This window comes from Rhinopithecus roxellana, chromosome 4 (genome assembly GCF_007565055.1).
Source record: "Rhinopithecus roxellana isolate Shanxi Qingling chromosome 4, ASM756505v1, whole genome shotgun sequence".
Classification (NCBI taxonomy): Eukaryota; Metazoa; Chordata; class Mammalia; order Primates; family Cercopithecidae; genus Rhinopithecus; species Rhinopithecus roxellana.
In genome coordinates this window covers 49513414-49535038 of record NC_044552.1, presented here as the reverse complement: position 1 = coordinate 49535038, position 21625 = coordinate 49513414, and the positions used below count along the sequence as shown (strand labels likewise).

The following is a 21625-nucleotide window of genomic DNA, read 5'->3' as shown; positions in this document are numbered from 1 at the left end:
ATTGTATGTTTCCCCCTTGATTTTCTAGCATATACTCTGAAGAATATAGTGGACCATAGGTTTTGATGAGGGGTCAAGTAAAAGAGGACCCTTACACATACTTGGTGGAAGTATAAATTGATACTATTCGGTTGGTGCAAAAGTAATCATAATTTTTGCCATTAAAAGTAACCACAATTACTTTTGCACAAACCTAATATATTTCTGAAAAACAATTTGTCAGAACCTATTGAAAATCTTATTTATTTATTTGAAACATGGTCTCACTCTATCATCCAGGCTGCAGTGTAGTGGTGCAATCATGGCTCACTACAGCCTCTACCTCCTGGGTTCAAGTGATCCTCCCACCTCAGTCTTCCGAGTAGCTGGGACCACAGGTGTGTACCACCGCACTTGGCTATTTTTTGACATTGTTTTGTAGAGATGGAGTCTATCCATGTTGTCCAGGCTGGTCCTGAATTCCTGGGCTCAAGTGATCCTCCTGTCTCGGCCTCCCTATGTGCTGGGATTACAGGCATGAGCCACCATGCCCAGCCTAAAGGTTTTTATATGTTGACCCAGGAATTGCTATTCTGAGAATTTATCCCAAAGAAATAGGAATGTGGACAGAATATAGCTACAATGATGTTCATCACAAAATTGCTTCTAAAGCTAAATATTGGAAAGCAGCCTAAATTTCTAATACAGGACAACTTAGAAAATAAAGAAGAAGCCATGGTACATTCATACAATTCATACCATGTAGTCATTAAAATTATGTTGTGGTAGAATATTAAATAAAATGTAAAGATACTTAAGATATTATAGTAAAAATTTCAGCTTAAAAATAACATGGTTAAGCAGCTCCTTAAAAAAAAAAAAACTATATATATGAAAGACACGAATATAGACAGGAGTATTCTTAGAAGGAAACGTGGCAAAATAAGTATAGAGTTCTCCAAAGTGGTGTGTTATATCATTTTAAAGTTTTCTCCATGTTAATTATCAGAATTTTCCAAATTCTTTATGAATAATAAAAATTGTAAATCAGGCATATAGAAGTGGGTATTGAAAAGGAATTGAATAGAAAATCAATTTGGAAATGATAACTTTGACAATACCAACCAACATTTCAACTAACAAGTTCTTTGAGGTCTATCTGTTGTAGGTGCAGAGACAATATTTTTCCACAGAAATACTGTAACAGTTATTCATCAGTTCACTGAAGCAGGCTGACAACAAAATCTTATAAATATTATTAAGGTAGCAAAGCCATGACCAAACACGTATGCTCACTCTTGATTGCTGATGACAATGGTGGAGATATTGAAGAGTTTGGTGAGGGTCTGGGGTAGAGAAAATATGAAGCGGTATTTTTCTAGCTAATGATACATATGGCTTCAATAGCAGCTACCTATAATGTAAGTAAGGAATATTTGAGTACTACATTTATCAGCAAGTACATACATTTTAGCTAAATGAAAAGATAATTCTTGAATATCATTTTATTTATAATAAACTGCGAAACAACACTTAGCACACACTGAGACTAAATTCATATTTTATTCTTAAGAAAAAATGGAATTTCCTTTTTACCAAGTTTCTCAATTGTGATTCACATGTATTCAAACTAATTTAAAAATGACTTTTGATTATATTGCTATATTCAACCCATTATTGAAAACAGTTAAGTCAATTCAAGTTAAATTAGTAATGAGATATCATATTTAAGATTTATCCTTCAGAATACCTATAAAAATAAGATTGACATATGATACAACCACTAAAAGCTTGATAAAATATAAATATAAACATAGGACTAATATATTATTAGAAGCCAAAAATTGATTTAAAAGATTTTTTTATCATTAACATCAAAGACAATATTTCTAAACATTAAGAAATTTTTATGGTTCTAAAAATAAGATTGGCCCTCTTTCATTTGCATTCTAACTTTTGTAATATGTGTGACATATTACTGCAAACAAGTCTGTCTGCTCAGAATAATCAGGAATAAATAATTCATCATGGATGCTGCAGATGTCGAGGACATCCTCTATTGTGCCCACCCTTTAACAAAAATAAACTCCAAAGCTGTTTGACTTGCTTCCAGTTCCTTCCAAACAGAGCCCAGCAAGAAACTGCCATTGATTTTTTTTAGAGCGAGTTGTGGAGAAAGATCAATGCCAGGAAGAGTACAAACTGGTTTTCACCTTGAAGAATTCAGAAAGTGTTCGTTCTGAAATTAATAGACTTATAAACATTTCTAACACCCATAGGCATTTTTCTTACTAATATGGTACTTGATGTATAAAGCCAACTCTGTAATAGTAATGGGAATACTTATTTTTCCAGCCAAGGCTTAAGAGTAAAGTTCCTGCTGCTTCTTTCTGAAATTCTTACAGTTATCTATCCCAACTGCTTTGCTTGATTCTGTTTCTGCTGTTGATTTACTTTTGGGCTCAATATCAATACGTATAATAGGGTTTTGGTTTTTCTGTTATCCCAGGCACTCTAGCATAAAACACTAGCATAGGACATTTATGGGTTAGGTATTAATTTACCCTAACCTAAGAGTCTGGAGACTTAGATTTAAAGAAGTCACAAGCCTAGCCTCACAAGGCTATTAAATGATAGATGCATATTTGCTTAAGTTTAAGTCTTATTTACTATTTATTTACAGGAAGTAGGATTTATTGGTGGGCAGAAAGAGGAGGGGGCACAGTGGAAAGTCTCATGAATGTAGGACCTGTCACTGATCCAGGAGACCACAATTGGGGATGTATTAGGGTGGTGCCAAAGAAATTACTTTTAATGGCAAAACCCACAATTATATTTGACCCTACAGCCATCTGGGATGAGCTGCTTCTCAGCCACTATGCCTTCAAATTCATCTGACTGGAACTTGGTAAAGCCCCACTTCTTTGAGATGCCAATCATCTGCTGGTGAAGCAACTTGAACTTGGCCCTGTATAAGGCCTCAGTCACATGCTCCTTGTTCTGCAGTTTGGTGCGAATGGACATGTGAATTGGCTAATGTGAACCCTGGCCATGGTGCCCTGTAGCTTTCCAAAGGCATCTTCCATACCCACCTGGAGCCTGTCAGCTCTAGCACAGGACAACATCTTTCTGTTGTGAATGACTTGGAAGGGGTGGAACCACACTAGGATATGAAAGCCAACTTTGCTGCAAGTTGTTATCATGTATCTGTTGGCCCAAATGTGGGCATCCTCCACTGCTTCAGAGAAGAGCTGCTCATGTTCTTCTGGCACCATGTAGCCTCAGAGTAGAAACTCATCCATTTTTTGCTTTCTTCTGTCCCAGGTCAAAAATGCGAATGTTGGCATCAGGGACACCTCTGCAGAAGCCAGACTTTAGGTATGTTTTGTTTTTACAATATCAGTAATACCTAGTGGGGTGTTCCATGTAGATACCAGAATCTTAAGTGGCATGCCAAATGAAAAGTGAGGAAGTCTTATTTAATGTACACTTTTAAATTTTATTTGTGGCATCAATATATTTTATACATTTGAATTTACATAGAGTGTATGCAAATAACCCTTTTATGGGTATCATCTCTCTCTACCAATCTGCCAAATAGCAGAGGTGTAGGTTGATTCAGTTAAGAATAGAATAACCTTGATAAATAGGTGGTTGGCTGGTATCATAGATTTGTATGTTTCTCATGATGCCAGTATTTCTCTATTTTTTTTATGAACTACAATAATTAGAAAATACAGAGTTTTGAGAAAATCCTAATTACTCTATGGATACAACTTGAAATAGAATCCTCTAAATAATGTAAACATAAACAAATTATTTTAAGTCCATTATTGAAGCAAGAATATCTCCTTTTAAAAATTATTATTTTTAATTATTATTTTTAGAGAGAGGATTTTGTTCTGTTGCCCAGGCTGGAGTGCAATGGTATGATCATAGCTCACTGTAACCTCAAACTCCTGGGTTTAAGAAATCCTCCTGCCCCAGCATCCTGCCCCAGCCTCCTGAGTAACTAGGACTGCAACAGGTGGCCTCAAGCCTTCCTTTTGTCTGGCTTCCCAAAGTGCTGGGATTGCAGACACGAGCCAACTTACCCAGCCCACTTTTTAAAAATTGATTTTATCTTTAGAGTAGTTTTAGGTTTACAGCAAAATTGAGCAGAAGGTACAGAAATTTTCTGTATAACCCCTGCCTTGATGCATAAGTAGTCTTTTCCATTAGAGCATCAACACCCCCCACCAAAGTGGCACATTTGTTATGACTGATGAACCTACACTGACACATCTTTGTTACCAAATCATAGTTTATATTAATTAGGGTTAACTCAGTGTTGTACATTCTATGGATCTGGGAAAATGTATAAGGACAGGAATTAACCATTATAATATCACACAAAGTAGTTTCACTGCCCTAAAAATGTTTTGCGCTCCATCTATTCTTTCCTTCCACCCGCCTAGCCACTGGCAGCCACTAATCTTTTTATTATCTTTTTAGTCTTGCCTTTTCCAAAATGTCACGTAGTTGAAATTATACAGTATGTAGCCTTTTCCTATCGGCTTCTTTTACTTATATATATATGCATTCATCTCCTTCATGTCTTTTCATGGCTTGATAACTCATTTTCTTTCAGTGTTAAATCATATTCCATTGTCTTTATGGGCCACACTTTACTTATCCTTTAATCTACTGAAAGATATCTTGGTTGCTTCCATGTTTTAGCAGCTCTGAAAAAAAAGCTGTTAGAAACGTTCATGTGTAGGTTTTTGTGTGGACGTGTGTTTTCAACTCTTTTGAGTAAATATTTCTAAGTATTAAGAAATTATTGCATGGTTTCTTAATCATAATTAGCAAAGAGCATGAATGCTGGATCATATGGTAAGAGTATATTTAGTTTTGTAAGAAGCTGCCAAAGTGTCTTCCAAAGTGACTGTACCATTTGCATTCCCACCAGCAGTAAGCGAGAGTTCTTACTGCTCCACATCCTCACCAGCATTTGGTGGTGTCAGTTTTCAGCATTTGGTGGTCTTTCTAATAGATATCTTATTGGTGATTTAATTTGCAGTTTTCTGATGACATATGATGTAGAGCATCTTTTGATGTGCTTATTTGCCATCTGTTTATTTTCTTTGGTGAGGTGGGTGTCTGTTCAGATCTTGTTCACATTTCTGTTTGTTTTTTTCTGCCTCTTTCTCCGTCTCTCTCTCCCTCTCTCTCTCTCTCTCTCTCTTTTTTTTTTTGTAAATTTTAAGTTCCGGGACACATATGCAGAACGTGCAGGTTTGGTATGTAAGTATATGTGTGCCATGGTGGTTTGCTGCACCTATTGACCCATTATCTAAGTTCCTCTCCCTTCCCTCCAGCCCGCAACAGGCCCTAGTATGTGTCGTTCCCCTCCCTGTGTCCATGTGTTCTCATTATTCAACTCCCACTTATGAGTGAGAACATGCAGTGTTTGGCTTTCTGTTCCTGTGTTAGTTTCCCAAGGATGATGGCTTCCAGCTCCTTCTACGTCCCTGCAAAGGACATGATCTTATTCCTTTTTATGGCTGCATAGTATTCCATGGGTTATATGTACCACATTTTCTTTGCCCAGTCTATCATTGATGGGCATTGGGGTTGGTTCCAGGTCTTTTCTACTGTGAATAGTGCTGCAATAAACATACATGTGCATGTGACTTTATAGTAGAATGATTTATATTCCTTTGGGTATATGCCCAGTAATGAGATTGCTGGGTCAAATGGTATTTCTGGTTCTAGATCAAGGAATCACCACACTCTCTTCCACAATGGTTGAACTAATTTACATTCCCACTAGCAGTGTAAAAGCTTTCCTATTTCTCCACAGCCTTGCCAGCATCTATTGTTTCCTGACTTTTTAATAATCGCCATTCTGACTGGCATGAGATGGTATCTCATTGTGGTTTTGATTTGCATTTCTCTGATGATCAGTGATGTTGAGCTTTTTTCATGTATTTGTTGGCTACATAAATGTCTTATTTTGAGAAGTGTCTGTTCATATCCTTTGCTTACTTTTTTATGGAGTTGTTTATTTTTTTTTTTCTTGTAAATTTGTTTAAGTTCCTTGTAGATTCTGGATATTAGACCTCTGTCAGATGGGCAGATTGCAAAAATTTTCTCCCATTCTGTAGGTTGCCTGTTCACTCTGATGACAGTTTCATTGGCTGTACAGAAGATCTTTAGTTTAATTAGATCCCATTTGTCAATTTGGCTTTTGTTGCAATTGCTTTTGGCATTTTCATCATGAAGTCTCTGCCCATGCCTACATCCTGAATGGTATTGCCTAGGTTTTCTTCTAGACCAGTGGAACAGAGCAGATACCTCAGAAATATCCTCACACATCTACAACAATCTGATCTTGAACAAATCTCACAAAAACAAGCCATGGAGAAAGGATTTTATATTCAATAAATGGTGCTGGAAAAACTGGCTCACCATATGCAGAAGGCTGAAACTGGACCCCTTTCTTACACCTTATACAAAAATTAAGATGAATTAAACACTTAAATGTAAAACACAGTTACAAAATTTTTGCCCATTTCTTAAGCAGGTTCTTTGTTTTCTTATTGTTGAGTTTAAGTGATCTTGGATATTTTGGATAACAGTCCTTTATCAGATATAGCTTCTGAAAATATTTTCTCTCAGTCTGTTGCTTGTTTTCTCCTTTTCTTGACAGTGTGTATTTCATAGAACATAAATTTTTAATTTTACTAAAATTTAGCTTTTTTTTTTTCATGGATCATGACTTTGGTGTTGCATCTAAGAAGTCATCTCCATACCCAAAGTTATCTAAATTTTCTCCTATATTATCATCTAGGGGATTTATAGGTTTCTATTTTTATGTTTAGGTCTGTGATCCATCTTAAGTTAGTTTTTGTAAAAGCTGGAGATTCTGTGTCTAAATTTATTTTTAAATATGGTTGTCCAGTTGTCCCAGCACCATTTGTTGGAAAAAAAAAAAAAAAAAACTATCTTTGATATGTCGTTGGCAAAGATTAGTTGATTGTGTTTATATGGGTCTATTTCTGTGTTTTCTACTTTGCTCCATTGGTCTATTTGTCTATTCTTTAGCCAGTATCACACTGTCTTTATTACTAGAACTTCATAATAAGTTTTGAAGTTGGGTAGTGTCAATTTACTAGGTTTGTTCTTCTCCTTCAATAGCATGCTGGCTAATCTGGGTATTTTGCCTCTCCATATAAATTTTAGAACCAGTTTGTCCATATCCCCAAAATAACTGCTGGGATTTTGATTGGGATTACATTGAATCTATAAATCAAGTTGGGAAGAACTGATATTTTGACAATACTGAGTCTTTGTACCCATGAACATGGACTATCTCTCCATTCATTTAGTTCAGTTTTCTGCATGTAGATCTTGTATGTATTTTGGTAGATTTATACCTAAGTATTTTACTTCTGTGCATACTAATGTAAATAGTATTGTATTTTGAATTTAAAATTCTACTTGTTCATTGACAGTATACATAAAAGTGACTGACTTTTGTATATTAACCTTGTATCCTACAACGTATTTTAACTGTTATTTCCAGGAGTTTTTCTGGTCAATTCTTTTAGATTTTCTACATAGACAATAATGTCATGTGTGAACAAAGACAGTTTTAGTTTTTCTTTCCCAATCTGTATACCTTTTATTTTCTTTCCTTTGCTATTTCACTATTACTTTTAGTACAGTGTTGAAAGGAGTAATGAGAGGAAACATCCTTGTCGTTTTCCTGATCTTGTGGGAAAGATTCTAGTTTCTCACCATTAAAGTATGATGTTAGCTGTATATTTTTTGCAGATACTCTGTATAAATTTAAGGTAGTTCCCCTCTGTTCCTAGTTTAATGAGAGTTTTTTTTTTTAATAATAAAAGTCATGAATGGGTGTTGAAAATATTATTTTAACAATTCTCTTTTCTCAAGACTTCAGTAGAAATGTTCAGGCCTTAGCAACTAAAGTATGGTCCACAAACCGGCACCATCAGCATCACGTGGAAGCCCATGAAAAAATGCAGAATCTCAAGCTTCACCTCAGACCTACTGAATCAGACCTGCATTTTAATAAAATGCTGTAGATGATTAATATGCATATTACAGTATGAGGGGCACTGGCCTTGGTCATTTTCTTAGTATTACTGTCTAGATCATTAGTCACCTTTCCTTATCCTCTGCTGTTTCAGTGGAAGGATCATTGACATGGAACCATACTGACATTAAATTAGGAGCCCAGCACTTGCCAGTTACATAATCTTTAACAATTAACTCATTTTTTCCAAGCCATAATGTCTCCCTTGTAGAATGAGAGCAATACCTATGTTTCACGATTATTGGATGAATTAAATGGTATGATGCATGTAAAAATTCAATATAGTTAGTATTTGACAAATGTTACTTTCCTTTCTTTCTGTCTATCATGTGTCTTATGCTAGAGAGACATTGTTTTATAAAGGTTTTGACTCTTTCATGAAAATTTTTTATTCTTCCTTGTCCTTCTCTCCTAATTTTAGTTTACTAGTCTTTCCTTGTATGGTGTTTTGTGTATACTTTTTCTTTTGTTATGCAGGGTTTTGCATCGTCTTTCCCTATCTATTCCAGCCTCCAAAAGTAGACAGCTCTGAACACACTCTGATCTTTTCTGCTTCAGAATTTTCTCCAAATCTTGGCAAGACTGCTTAACACAACCTGCAGCATAGCCTGGGAGTACAGGGAAGTTAATCTGAAGGGGTAATGCTCATGGGGTATGGGAGTCAATGGGCTAAGTATTCTTGTCTTCTGTACTTTAGAGGACAATATGCACACATTTTGTCAGAGTCATAAATGCGATTGCCTCATTATGTACCACAGTAACCAGCTCCATAGCTTCCTTCTTTCCTTTCTTGTCTCACTCTACTCACTCACCTTGGTTGCCGGAATCACTTTCCATTAAACTATCTACATCGAAGTTCTTGCTTCATGCTCTGCAGTTAGGAAGATCTAAACTAAAATAAATCATGTGGGTTTTTTTTTTGCTCGCAGCATATACAGAAAGGGGAATACTTGTCCATCAAAATATTTGTGTTGGCTCTACCATAATACAAAGGTGTGATTTGGAAAGGCTGCCCAGCCAGGGATTAAATTTCATAGCACTTTCCCCAACTTGCATGTAGGTGGAGCCAAGAGGATTAAACACAAGAGGGTTAAAAAAGAAAGTTTGCAGCCTGGTGCAGTGGCTCATGCCTATAATCCTAGCACTTTGGGAGGCCAAGGCAGGCAGATTCTCTGAGCTCCGGAGTTTGAGACCAGCCTGGGGAACATGGAGAAACCCCGTCTCTGCTAAAATACAAAAGAAGTTAGCTGGGCATGGCAGCTTGCACCTGCAGTCCCAGCTACTCGGGAGGCTGAGGCAGGATAATTGCTTGAACCCAGGAGGCAGAGGATGCAGTGAGCCAAGATGGCGCCACTGTACTCCAGTGTAGGCAACAGAGCGAGACTCTGTCTCAAAAAAAAAAAAAAATTTTTTTTTTGCTTTCTCTACACTTTTGTTTTAACCATTTCTTGTGGATTTTTACAAATAATCATAAACTCATGCCTGTAATACCAGCATTTTAAGAGGCCAAGACAGGAAGATCACTTGAGGCCAAGAGTTCAAGACCAGCCTGTTTAACATGGTGAAACTCCATCTTAAAAACAAAACAAAATAAGCATAGAGAACCTGTAAACTGTGTGGTAAACACGGCAGAGTCACAAAAGACAAGGAAAGAACACCACTGGGAGAGGAGCTAGCTGCCCATTAGGTACACCTGTTTTGAATCCATTACTAAGAAATAAACATTATGTTAAAGCAGTATACATTCGGGGATTTGGGTCTGTTGGTTACAACAGCTGCCATTATTCTGATTTGGTCATTAAAAAATTTTTATGCTCCAAACCCTTTATAACTGCTTTAGTGGATGCTTATCACTAAGGGAATTCTATCCACTCACTTTTCATAGTACCCCACACAGTGTTCTTTGCTGGATCTGTTATTTGCTTAAGAGTGATAACTGTGTGGAATTGTTTCAAATTTCTGTTTTTACCAAAGGTAAACAAAGTCTTCTTCATTTCAACTAAAAGTAATAGACTTTGTGACAGTTACTAGGAACTCCACTTGACATCAGGCAAAATGAGCCTTGATCCCCACATTCATTCATGCATGCTTCATTCTATAAATAGAAATTGAGAATGTCTTGTATGCCAGGTATTCTAATAAGCTCTGAACTCAAAAGTAAAACATGGTCAGGTGTGGTGGCTCATGCTTGTAATCCCATTGCTTTGGGAGACCACGATGGGAGAATCAATTGAACCCAGGAGTTCAAGACCAGCCTGAGCAACATAGTGAGACCTGTCTCTACAATCAATCAATCAATCAATGTCGCTGGAAATGATAGTGTTCATCTGTAGTCCCATATACTTGGGAGGTTGAGTGAGAGGATGGCTTGAACCCAGAAAGTCGAACCTGCAGTGAACTATGTCACTCCACTGCACTCTATCCTAGGTGACAGAACAAGACTTGGTCTAAAAAAAATTATTAAAATTAATTAAAAAATAAGACATGGTCCTTCTCTCAGAGATCCTAAAACCTAGTATTTAAAGATACCAATTATAATAGAGAGTTCTGAGGAACCAGTACTATGAGTTGTCTAGTCAGAATGACTGAGTGTTAATTTTGGCTCCCTGATGTATTCACAGAGTGATTTTAGTAAAGTCATATGCCTTTTCTGTGCCTTTTTGTTCAATATGTAGAAGGGAGATAATGTCCCTTTTACATTTTGTGAGGACTGACTGAGATTTTTGTAGAGTTCTTAGAATAATTCTTAGTAACTTGCTACATATCAATAAATGTTAGCTTATTATTAAATATTGGGACCAATATATATGCAGGACCAGATCATATAGGGTAGTGCACATCAAACATTGGGGTTTATATGAGTTACCTGGAAATCTTATCAAAGTTCAAATTTTTACTTAGTATGTCTATAGTAGGACCCGAGATTCTACATTTCTAACAAGCCCCAGGTAGTGCTGAAGCTTCTGGTCTTAAGAGCACATTTTGTGTAGCAAAGATAGCGCTGCCCAATAAGACTTTGTATGGAGGTAAAATGTTTATACCTGCTCTTCTAATATGGCATCTTCTAACCACATGTGGTAGCTGAAATGTGGCTAGTGCAACAGAGGAACTAGTTTTTCAAAAAAATGTGTTTAATGTTAATAAACATAAATTTAATAGGACACATGAGGCTAGTAGCTACTTATATTCAACCTCACAGTTCTAGACCAGTAGCTTTTAAGACTGGTCACAAGTTCAAGCAAGGATTAGTAACCCAGAATAATACTGAAGATTGGGTTACATGATCATCAACATAATGAAAATATCTCTAGAAGTTTGAAATTGGATTGAAGACTACGAGGATAACTATTGTTCTTTAGAGGTTCCATTTACACTAGTTTCGCTTTAATAGTGGACAAGGTTAAAACTGGCTATATTCTATGTCAAACTATATCAGTTCAGCTCAAGCTAATTGAAAACCCAAGTTAATGTGGCTTGAACATCACCCACCTCAAATAACAAACATTTTAGAGGCAGACGAGTGATGATGCTTGGTCCAGCTGCTCAGCGGCCAGGTATTATGTTTTCTTCTCCAACATTCCTAGCCTGTTAATTTTTGTCTTCAACCTTGTAAGATTCATGGCCCAAGAGCCCTGAATATGCTTGCGGTGTCCATATTCAAGAGAAGGTTGAGGGGGCCAATCAACCTGCATGTGTACTCTTATCATACTACAAATATCTTACTGGTCTTGGAAGGTTGAAAAAATATATATATTTAGCTGGGTACATCGCCATCCCAAACAAAACCAAAATTTTGGTGGCAAGTTAGAAGATAAAATAGATAATGGTTAGGTAGCCAACAATGTCTGACACACAAACCTAATTATCATTTACATGTGAAGAGAAAGAAATACATTTTTTCCAATAAGCAAAACATCAGTAAGATATATCATTCACATTCAACATGAATTTAAAAGATAAACTCATGAATAATAAAATTATGGCACAAAAGAATTGGCAGTGAGCACTGACTCCATTTGAATGCTAAATAGATATAAATAAATGAAATTATTATGGTTATTACACTGAATACAAATGCTAAATTTTGTGAAAAGCCGCATGATATCAAATGATAATTACTATTAATATAATGGGGATAAAATTACAACCAATTAATATCAGAATATTGGTAGAGTGATAGGCAGGAGAAATGTAACTTGCTATTCTGTTATGGTGAGAAATGTAGTTTATGTGTTTAAGTAATTATTTTAAAGGAATAAAAGTAAATACAAACAGAATTTAAACACATTATGTACATTCAATATTACTGCAGGGATTGAGGGGTCTAATTTCAGAGATCAAGAAAATGAATCAGATTTTTTAAAAATAAGACAAAAAGATATCAAGGAAGCATTTAGCAAAATGTTTGAAATAAAATTATAATATGCCAAGTACATCTGTTATAACAATAAATATAACAGGAAAATAGCCATTGGAAAAAAACTCAGTTGAGTTTTAAAATGAAAACTCTATTGTATGTTATATGAAATAATCATATCACACAGAAAATTATTTAAATATGTAGACAATAAAAGAATAAGCAGAGAAATGCCTAGCAAACCTACACATAAAATAAGAAGTAATGTTAGTAAAATAATAATAATATATAATATTTGCTATAATGAAATACTAACTAGGATAAAGCTATTTTATAATTCTGAGATGACTTTGCAAATATTACAGTAATACTGAAGATTTATGTGTCCTTTAGCATCACACTGAAATATAGATGAAAAACTACTAGAAATACAAGGAACTGTCCTTGCATCCCAGGGATAAACCCCACTTGATCATGGTGGATAATCCTGTTAATGCATTGAATTTAGTTTGCTAGTATTTTGTTGAGAATATTTGCATCTATATTGAATAAGGATATGGCCCTGTAATTTTCTTTTCTTGTAATGTCCTTATGTGGCTTTGGTATGAGGGCAATGCTGGCCTTATAAAAAAAAAAAGTTTGAAAATATTCTCTCCTCTTTGATCTTTCATGAAAGCGATTGAGGAAGATTGATATTAGTTATTCTTTAAATGTTTTGTAGAAGTCAGCAATGAAGCCATCACATCCTAGGCTTTTCTTTAATGTGACACATTCTATTAATATTACTAATTCAATCTCCTTACTTGTTGTTGGTCTGTTCAGATTTTCCTATGTCTTCATAATTCTGGGTAGGGCATATTTATCTAGGCAAACAAGAAAGAACCAAAGGTCAAGGAGTTCTACTTCCCAAAGCCAGTAACCTTTCTTATCCCCTAGGATGAATCATTGTTTGAAGAATTTAAATTAGAATGCCTTTACTAAGTAACTTAGTAATCAGAGCCATATTTGGCATGGAAAAAGAGCACAGGCCAGAACTCTGTTCTGCTTTTGTGATTCTGTATGAGCTATATCCAGCATTTTTATCATAGTTACAATCATCAGTAATTTGTTTCTGCTATTACTAATAACAGCAGAAAAATCAGTGATTGAGAAGTCACAGCTCGGGGGATAGGAGGATTCTTTTCCTGATGATTTTCTTCCTCTGTCACGGAAAGAAGGATACAGAGAGATTCTGAAATAAATGGTGCTTTAAACATGATAAAGCTCTTTTTAAGTGTAGTAAAATATTATCTCACACAGGTGTCTCCATGGAGGTCTAATGAGTTCCATGAGAACAAAGAGAGTGTGCTTCATTCATCTTTGCCGTCCTCTTAATAACTAGTATTGAAAACCTACTATGGGCCAGTGTTCTGATAGGTATTCAGCTAAAAAGATGAATAAGATAGTACCAAGTCTTCCATTGCTCCAAGTGTGAAAATCCAAAAATCCATCCAAATATGCCAGGACAATTTTTTACAATGGGAGTAGAGCCAAAACTCTATAAAACATTGAGAAAATATTTCACTGTATAATCTTCTACACTAGAATTTAGCCAGAATGAAGACCCAAAATGATAAAACCATTCCCTTCCTTCCTCTTATTGCAAAAAGATGTGTAACAATATTAGATTTGGTGAGATTTTCTTCTTGTTTGTATAGGTTGGAGAGGATTTATAGAATTGTGAATGTCACGTAAGATTTCATAAAGCCATTCTCAGTTATTCTGTGCTTCAAAATAGAGCATATAGTCATCACAAACTTAAGTAAATACCAAATTGTTGTTTCAGGGAAGATTTATTACTCTAGTTCACTGTAGCTGTTATTGTGCCTTGTGATGCATAACAGAGAAGTCTGCAGCCCAGTCCCCAGCAGACCATAATTGTTGCCTGTGCGCCCAAATGGGACATTAACAATAAGAAATAGCTCTATCCTTCATAACACCTGCTATCATCTAATGATGAACATGCTGAAGCAAAATTTTCCTTTACCAATACAGCTTTATGAATTTTCATTGTTTTCAATTTTAATAAAGGATTTTTTTTCACTGACTTTGAGCAAAATTTGTTCAATACTTTGGAATCTCTTGAATTGATCTTACAAATGAATTGCAGCAAACAACATGCATGCTAATTGATAATGTTGAGAAAATGACAATCAAAATGATTAAGTGAAAAAATGAAATTGTTTCATGTTTTTCTGATTAACATTTGACATATGTCAGTTGAGATATCTGATATATGTCAACAAAACAATCATTACACTCCTCTTAGCAAAGTAATGCCACAAAGTACATCAGGCCATTATAATTCTGCCAACGTACTCAGTGTGATTTCTAAATATAGAACACTCTATACAGCACTTGCTATTCAAATCACTATGTAGCTTCCTTTGGTTCTGTATACAGAGGTCAACACATGGTGGAACAAAGAAACCCAGTTTCTAATTCCAAGCTTCCATTTACTCCCTGGGAAAATCTATTTAGAACACACAGGTAGACTTTCCCCAAACTACGGCCCTAACACATGCCCCACCGATTTCATTTTTATCCTTGGGAAAGCCACATTATCCATATTTGTGATATTGCCTGTATTAGTAACTGGAGTTCATAACTATTGTCAGTGCTGTGTATTTGTAAGGTAATTTGTTTGTTGCTGTGTGTAGGCAAGTTCAGCTCTTTGGGACGAATAGGCTCCAAAGCTGTGTTCTATGGACAAGTATTTCTATTAACATACATTTTCCAGTAATCAAATATGAAAGAATTTAGACTATTTATTTGTATTCATGTTCCCAGACTTGCTTTTTGTAAGTGATATGGGGGTTAATCACAATGTAGGAGAAAAACCATCAAGTCTAATGTCAGAAGTTTGAATTCAGCCTCGATTCCACCAATTAGTTCTGTGAACTTTCATGAACTGTTAAGCAGTTTGGGCCTCATTTTCTTTATATATAGTAACTAAGTAATACTCTTAACCTTCTTATCTCATTATTACATATTGGATTTTTTAACTGTAATATGGTATTTGAAATTTCAGGTATTATTATTACCATCGTTGCTTTCGTTGGTAATAGCAGTAGAAATGATTGATGGCAGAACACTAGTGTTGAATGTTTTGTTTTGTCCAAATAAGGCTATGCCATTAAAAAAGCTCAGCCTAGTTCTGGACAGAATATAATACTGAAGTTAATTAGGTTTTAATATCAATGTTTCACAATCTTTGTAGGTCTTACCTATAGAATTAAGAGTCCAACCAGCTTGAAATTAAGCTTTTCAGCCTGAGAGAAATGATTACTACTCAAACTAAGGATTTATTTTTTATCAGGAGTGAGTGTTCTACATTAGCTGCTGGATCTTTTCTCACCTAGGCTGAGAGATTACTGACAGTGCTGTGAAACAGGTGGAGGAAGTGAAATGAGGGAGTAAAGTGGGTGCCCTTGGATGTGCTTTGAATCAAATGTTCCTCAGTCTTTTAAAAAGCAGAGAGGAGCTGGTTTGCAGCTTGAGTTCTCTGCAGAACAAACTCCGAGTTGGAGTTTACTGAAAGATGTTTATCAAAGTATCCTTTGGATCAATCTCTGTAGAACAGAGAGAAGAAAGCAACATTGGACAGAGCAAGACATTGAGTTGTGATGCAGGCCTAATGAACTTAGGTTAAAAAAAAAAAACGTATTATAAAAGAACACAGATGAGTTTGGAAGCTAATCCTATTAAGGTTTTAATACTGACTGCTTTTGCAGTTTCCCCTCTTGCGGCTAATTGGGTACTAGTTAATGATGTGAATTCTGCACTAAAGCCACCTTTCTTTGGCCACCTCCTAGCTGTGTGATTTAGTGAGGGCTAAATCACACACTTGCTTCTCTGGACTTCAATTTTCTCATCTGTAGAATAAAAGTAACTACCTGCACACATACAGTGCGCCTCAGAGACCCCACAGAGAAGCTCTGGATCTAGAATGACCCTTCAGAGTAACAAGGATGTGAGCAGAAATGGCCCAGCCTCTGTATGCAAGGAGTGGTCTGTCATTTAGAAGTGGACTGCCCTGGGAAAGGGTTTGAGTTTTATTAAAGCAGTTGGCAGCATCCAAGGCAATCCCTGGATTCAGGTGCTGGCAACTGAAGGCTCTCTACCAATGCACACCCATAGCAGGGGCAGCAGGTGTCTTCCTGAGAGGGAGTCTCGGCACAATGTAGGGTCCACAACAAGCCCCTCTGTGCTGAAAACTTTCATGGCTGGAGAGAAGACAAAGGAGAAGTCAAGGAATGGGAAAAAAGAAAATGAATGCTTATTTAGTATTTGTTAATGTTCCACACATTGGACTAGGCACTCTCTTGGTTGTCCCATTTAATTCTTAAAACTCTCTATGTATGCAGGTGGTTACTTTTATTCTACAGATGAGAAAATTGAAGTACAGAAAGCAAATTAGTCTTCACTAAATCACACAGCTAGAAGGTGGCCAAAGAAAGGTGGCTTTAGTGCAGAATTCACATCATTAACCAGTACCCAATCCTGCCACAAGAGGGGAGACTGCAAAAGCAGTCAATATTCAAATCTTAATAGGATTAACTCCCAGACTCAACTGTGTTCTTGTACAGTATAATCTAATGCCCAATTTGATCTATTTGACTTGAAGATTATCATTGGCTATTGAACAAATGTTTAATGGCCATCCAGCTGAACATGCATTCTAGGGTAGCTTTAGTGTTTTGTTTGTTTTGTTTTTGTTGTTGTTGTTGTTGTTGTCTGTCTGTTTACAGTGCAGATAATTTCTAAAAATGTTAAAACACTTATCAGAAAAATGTTATATTGTTTTACAAATCAGGATAAATACCTTGGTTTTTTTGAGTAATTCAAGCAAAATCTAATGGAAAAATGATGGAGAAGAGAGTTGATTCAAGTACTCGCAGTCCAAAAGTCAATTAACATTGTTATCCTTATATTATTCACTGTTTAATACAGCAGAACATTTTTATATTTCTGAGTGAAGTTATGTTTTGTGAAATGAAAAAGATTCTTATCAGTTAAATCAAATGAGTTCCAAATTGCAAGCTGCTGATATTATGGCTTTCATAATGTGTCTTCAATAACACAAGGAAATAAGAGAGGCAAGTATTTCCATGTGAAAATTGCAGTAATGTTCAGCAACTCGTAATAATTAACTCTCTCAAAAGCTGGTGCAATGCCACATAAATTATTTCAAAACTACACTTTCTTTTTTCATGTATTTTATTTAAACTTATCATTTATCATATTAATAAAGTATTTTCACTGAGCCTGTTCTTTAAAACACTAAAACAAAAGTTATTAACCCAAATCGTCCAAACGATAGATTTTAAAACATGTCCTTAAAACAAACAAAAATAAATAAAAATAAAAGCACCTCTTCAAGATTTTAATAAGGAAAAAAAAAAAATGTCCTCAACATTGTTAGAGCAATTCTACAAACTTAGGACAAAACCAGCACATTATCTAGGTAATAAAATGTAGCATATTTATAGTAACATGCACTGATGTACAAAACACATGTATTTCAAGGTAAGTCAACTCTGATTAATGTAATTGAACTTGAAATTCAAAAATAAGGTCTCTATACCTAGCTATGCCACTTACTAGTTGTATGACCTGACTGGATAAGACATCTCTCTAAACTCTAGGTTTTTTTTTTTTTTTTTAATGAGAATATAAAATAGCTAGTTATTGTGGTGTTGGTAGAATAAATTTAGACAATATATATAAAATACACTTTATAAACATTCAACATTAAATCCTAATACCTGTGTGAGATACTAGAATTCGTTTCCATCCATGGTTCCTAGTTCATAACTTCCATAATCATTGTCACAGTCTTGGTTATTATAATGTTGGAGAATTTTAGGCCTCAGAAGCAAGCCTCAGGAAATGAAAGCTTTCTCTCTGAACTTCTGTCCTCCTTTCACCCACCCGAGATAGGACTGTAATCCAATTATAGGTCATAAAACCCTCATCCTAGAGAGGGTCCTGCTCCCTGCTCTGGAGGAAGGAATGCTGCACAGAGAGATCAAGAAGAATCTGAATGGACAAGGCTTACTGAGTTTAGACCACTTTTTGTCCAATCACATTTTGACATAGTTGTCCATGCTTTAATCACAGACAACCAATGAAATCTCCACAAAAGGCCCAAAGGATGGAGTTCCAGGAGCTTCTGGAGAGCTGAACACATTGAGAATGACAGGAAGCTGAAAAACTCTTTCACATGCCAGGAGGTTGGTGCACCCCGACTCTACAGGGACAGAAGCTGCTGCACTTAGAAATCCTCTCAGACCTCACCCCATGTATCTCTTCATCTGACTATTTATTTGTATCCTTTAAAATAGGCTTGCTAATAAGCCGATAAATATGTTTCCCTGAGTTCTGTGAGCTGCTCTAGCAAATAAACTCAAAGAGAGGATCATGGGAGCACCAACTTGAAGCCAATTGGTCAGAAGTTCCAGAGGCCTGGAACTGTGACTTCAGGGAAGGAAAGGATGATCTTATGGTATTGAGTATTAACCTGTGGGATCTGACACTATCTCGCAGTAGATAATGTTGGTACTGAATAGGAGGACAACCAGCTGGTGTTCACTGCTTGGTGTACGGTTAAAAACCCTTCACTTTTGATCAGAGAAGTCTTCTTCTGTGTTGATTATTATTATGGCAGTGTGAGAGCAGAAGACAAACCCACTTAAGAGAGTGCTTCTCAAAGCACCGTGTATACAATAAACTGTGGTCCAATGGGAAAATACAAATTAATATAGCCAATAACAGTGTATGAGAAGCTCTTTCTCCCAAAACTCTTGCCAACACAGTACATAGCCAAAAATCATCCCTTTTTTATTTGATAGAAGTATGACATATTTTGTTTTAATTCATGTTTCAATAATTTTGAGTGAAATTGGGCAACTTTATATACCTTTAAAATATCTTTCTGTTATGAACTGCCTGCTCTTCACCTTTGCTGGATTGATGTATTTTACAAATTAATTTATAAGAGCTCTTTAAAAATTAAGGACATCAACATATTTAATATGTTTGACAAATATTTTAGCCATTTTCTTCTCTTTTCATTTGACATTATTTTTGTCATGTAGTTATTTTATGTTTTATGGAGTCAAGCTTTCTTTATGACATCAAGCTTTCATATCACTTAGAAACAATTTATCTTATTCTGTTTTTACAAAATATGTTCTACATTTTTATCTGGTACTTTTATTGTTCCCATTTTTAAACTTATTGACAATATCAAGGATTGGCAAAGATTTTAAGAAACTAGCCTGCTCATGTATTTCTGGTGGATTTATAAAATGATACATCAACTTAGTAACACAGTCTGACAGTGCCTTATAAAGTGAAACACATACTTTCTAAGTGATCTAAAATTCCACTCGTGGTCATTTACCCAAGATAAATGAAAGCCTATGTTCACAAAAAGACTTATGCATGGATGTTCGTAGCAGTTTTATTCATAATAGCCAAATCCTGGAAACGACCCAAATATCTATCAACTAGAGAATGGGCTTTTCTGTGCTACCCAGAGAGGAGTCCATATGGTGTTGTTCTAGATTCCTGTCATAACTTAAAGGTAAACTTTTACAGTATAGAGAGCCCTTGATATTCTGCAAATGGAGGAGGAGAATGTCCTTAAGTTCCTTGCAGCAGGAACTCATTTAGGTGGCACCAACCTTGACTTCCAAATGAAACAGTACATTTATAAAAAGAAATGTGATGGCGTCTACATCATAAATTTGAAGAGGACCTGGGGGGAGTTTCTGTTGGCAGCTTGTGCCATTGTTGCCATTGAAAACCCTGCTGATGTCTGTGTGATATTCTCCAGGAATACTGGCCAGAGGGCCATGCTGAAGTTTGCTGCTGTCACTGGAGCCACTCCAATTGCTGGCTGCTTCACTCTTGGAATCTTCACTAACCAGATCCAGGCACCCTTCCAGGAGCCACAGCATCTTTTGGGGACTGATCCCAGGGCTGACCACTGCCTCTCACAGGGGAATCTTATGTTAACTTACATACCATTGCTCCGTGTAACACAGATTCTCCTCTGTGCTATGTGGAGATTGTCATCCCATGCAAAAAGGGAGTTCACTCAGTGGGTTTGATTTGGTGGATGCTGGCCCGGGAACTTCTGCACATGTGTGGTACCATTTCCTGTGAACACCTGTGGGAGGAGATGCCTGATCTCTTCTTCTACAGAGATGCTGAAGAGACTGAAAAAGAAGAGCAGGCTGCTGCTGAAAAGGCTGTGACCAAGGAGGAATTTCAGGGTGAATAGACTTCTCCATCTCCTGAGTTCACCGCTGCTCAACCTGAAGTTGCAGACTGGTATGAAGGCATGCAGGTGTCCTCTGTGCCTATTCAGCAGTTTCCTTCTGAAGCCTGGAGTGCTCAGCCTGCCACAGAAGACTGATGTGCAGCTCCCACCACTCGGGCCACTGAATAGGTAGGAGCAACTACTGAATGGTCTTAAGCTGTTCTTGCACCAGTTCTTAAGTAACATGGAAATAAACATTAATTTCTTAAAAAATAAATAAATAATAAATAAACCAATGGATATGAAAACTGTGATACAGTCACACAATGGAATTAGCAGTATAAAGGAACAAAACACTGTTACATGCAAGAACATGGGTGAACCTCAAAACATGAGAGAAAAAAAGACACAAAGGAGTAGCTCCTGTATAGTCCCACTTACATGAAATTCTAGGATGGGTAAAAACTAATATACAGTGGTAAAAATCTGACTTCTGTTGACAGCCAAGATAAAGTAAGCTCTCTACAGCCTTTCTCTCTCACCCATGGCCACCAAAAACTCTAGAGAGAATGCAGAAAACAGCTACTTAAAGACCAAAATAAGCCCAATGGTAAGGGAGTATGATCTCGAAAATCAACTGATATCATGGGGAATTTCCTGAATTCTTGTTTCCTCTTTTACCTTCTGGCTATGATGTGAGGGCAGGTGGAGTCCTAGAACTGTGCAGCCAGCATACAGAGTAACACTGGAAAGAAGTACCTTGCACGAGGCAAAGATGAACAGCACGGCAGACATCTAAATATAAAGTACACTTAGCCCTTGAATAATACTGGTTTGAATTGTGCTGGTCCACTAATATGTGGATTTTTTT

The 21625-nt window shown here is 36.2% G+C and overlaps 2 pseudogenes; one reads left to right on the top strand and one right to left on the bottom strand.

The window, feature by feature from the left end:
* Nucleotides 1-2713: 2713 nt before the first annotated feature.
* LOC115896980 lies at nucleotides 2714-3372 on the bottom strand (annotated as a pseudogene).
* Nucleotides 3373-11609: 8237 nt separating this feature from the next.
* LOC104671644 lies at nucleotides 11610-20970 on the top strand (annotated as a pseudogene).
* The last annotated feature ends 655 nt before the right edge of the window (nucleotides 20971-21625 follow it).